This window comes from Fukomys damarensis, unplaced genomic scaffold (assembly GCF_012274545.1).
Source record: "Fukomys damarensis isolate Sample0158 unplaced genomic scaffold, DMR_v1.0_HiC HiC_scaffold_30, whole genome shotgun sequence".
Classification (NCBI taxonomy): domain Eukaryota; kingdom Metazoa; phylum Chordata; class Mammalia; order Rodentia; family Bathyergidae; genus Fukomys; species Fukomys damarensis.
Window position 1 is genome coordinate 21,151,832 of NW_022900942.1, and position 2,825 is coordinate 21,154,656.

Below are 2,825 nucleotides of genomic sequence, written 5' to 3' on the forward strand. Positions count from 1 at the left end.
CTATAAATAGCTGTCAGAATTTCAATTGTGCCATCCATGGAAGTGAAAGACTCACCATTTTCTGGGAAAGGTAATTGTGGCAGTAATGGACAGGAACATATAGGACATACGACGATGGAGAAACATGTCAGTATTTGGATCATTTTGCTTCCTACCTGACAGTGAGAAGGAGAATCTATGAGCCAGGCAAAGGATGGACAAATTTCCTTTTTATTCCACATCACCAGATTAGTTGGTAGCTTAGTCACTTTTCTGTTGCTGATCCACAGTACTTGACATGTCAAATTTAAAAGAGAATTTTATTTTTGTTCAGATTTTCATCTGTCTCAGACTTTGCATGGTCTTCCAGCTAAAAGGCAGCATAGCTGAGGTGAGACATAGAGGAAGAAAATATGCTCACCTCGTTGTGATCAGGAAGTAGAGGCAGAAGGATTCTAGGAGGGAGAAGTATGCTTTCAGCTCACATCCCACCGTGATCTGCCTCTAAACAGGATCCACCTTTTAACAGCCAATGAGCTACAGTGCCTGCCCTTAGGCTCCAATCGGCTTCCACACATACTTTTATGGGGATCATTTTAGATCTAAACCGTAAGTGCAGGCATGCATATTTTGATTCACCCAGTGACACCCTGGGCATTCTGGTTGCTTCTCTGGAAATTGAGAATACTCCCCCAGGTTTTTAATTTCCCCTGAATCAAAATGTCTAAGTTCCAGAGCACAACAGTAAACAAAATAGGAAAACATTGTGTTCATTATGTCTGCTTTGTCCCTACATTCTACGGGAGAAAATTTGTTACTGCTTGTGCAATACCTGTATACAGGACTGTGGACCTCCTGATTAAGAATGTGAGTGTGAGTACTCAACCGCATTGACCTTCTGCTTAAAATATGAACATTCAACTAATGTTCTGTGCATACTTGAAAATGGGCTACTTCTCTCCTGAAACAAAAAGACTTAAGTACAGCCAAAATGTGCTCTTTTCATTGATATTAAATACAAAATATATATTTTATACAGAATAGAAGTCATGAAAAGGGAGAAAGTAATTACACGTAGAAACCAAATTCAGTGGTGAAAAGTGGCAATGGCTATTTTCAACACATAGCGGGTAATAGGAAGAAAACTGAATATATAGGAGAAAAATGACTACAGGATAAATATTAATAATTTTCTGAGAGAAAGGTGGATTCAAAAATAGTCATATCTACTTAACTTGACATTTCTTACATAATCCATTCTGTAGAGGTTGCTGTGTTTTGTCACATCCAGGAGCGATATCAGGTGAATGAGCTGGTTACTGCTTAGGAATAGAGATAGATGAAGCAGTATAGCCCCAATTTCTGAATCTTTCCTCATTATATAGCCAGTGTGGATGGATGTAGCAACAGAGCTGCAATTTGAAACCAGGAAGTCCAAATTTTTATGATGAGACTGATATTTTTTAGGATTTATCCACTGGAATGTTTAATTAAATATTGATACCAGTCCTGCTTGAGGGGTGCAGAAGTTTCTATGTACTTCTGTGTCTCCTGGACCTTTCTTCTGCTTTGAATCTGCCACAACTGCCTGAGTGATGTCTATTACTTGAGCCAATGTACTTCCTTGAGCAATTACTTTTTACATTGACCTTAACTTGCCAATGAAATTGGCAAGTCGTCTGTATATTTCTTTTTCTTTCCTCAGAGAATTTTAATGCCAAAAATAACAGCAGAGATTTAGCCTTCACAAGAATCTAACATGAATCTTCCAGCCTCTTCAACAGAATGTAATATACATAAGGGAAATGTTTTGGCTTCATATATTATGTGGTGAAACTGCAAGTATCTCACATAGTTATGCTTCCATAATATTTGAGTTAGGCTGAATCCTAAACACAGGTTTCACAGAATATGACTAATAACACCATTTTCAAGTGACCCTGCTTCATATTACTTTAGTCCTCAGTTCAAAATGTTGAACTGTTTGAATCAAAAGAACTAGTAATAAGGCCTGGGATGTAGCAAGCACAAGGTCAGGAATTCAATCCCTGAGACCACAAAACAAAACACTAAAAAGCAGCCCAAATTGGATATTGGAAAGGAGTTAGGGAAAAACCTTCAGTCAAGGAAGAAAAAACTGCTCACTAAGGACCTCAAGTGGAAATATACATTGTTTAACAGATGGAGAAGAAGCTGATACTTAGCAATTACAGCAAAACACTACACGAGCAATCTTTAATATGTATTTTTAGGAAATATCATCAAGGCAAAAACAGATCTCTCTCAGTTTCCTATAGTAAATGCTTAGAATTCAGAGGATTTTTCTACAGTATAGCTCCATCACTGGTAACTATCTTCACACCAAAACAATTAACGGGATTCTCTTTTGTCCAAGGTTTCCACTATGGGTTGATTTTCTACACTCCTGTCCTTACATATAAAAATTACCAAGATAAATGAATAATCTGTCATCTTCCAAGTATTCCTGAGCTCTTCCCACCCTGCAGAACTGGTCCCACATCTGACTCTCCTGAAATTATTTTTATTTTTCAAGAGCTCAAGAACTCTGTATGCTTTTTTTGTTTGTTTGTTTGTTTTTTGTACTGGGAATTGAACTCAAGACCTTGCACTTGTGAGGCAGGCATGGAGCAAAAAAGGAAAAAAATATTCCAAAAACATGTCCAAATTAATTTTATCTGTATTATTACAAAACTTGAACAAAGTGTGAAAGGCTACTAGATGTGATATGCAGGCTGAATTTATATCAAATAATCTATAAGTCAAATAATGCGTACTTTTTCATATATATTAAGCAATAGAAGAGATAAATAGAAAGGAGTTCACTT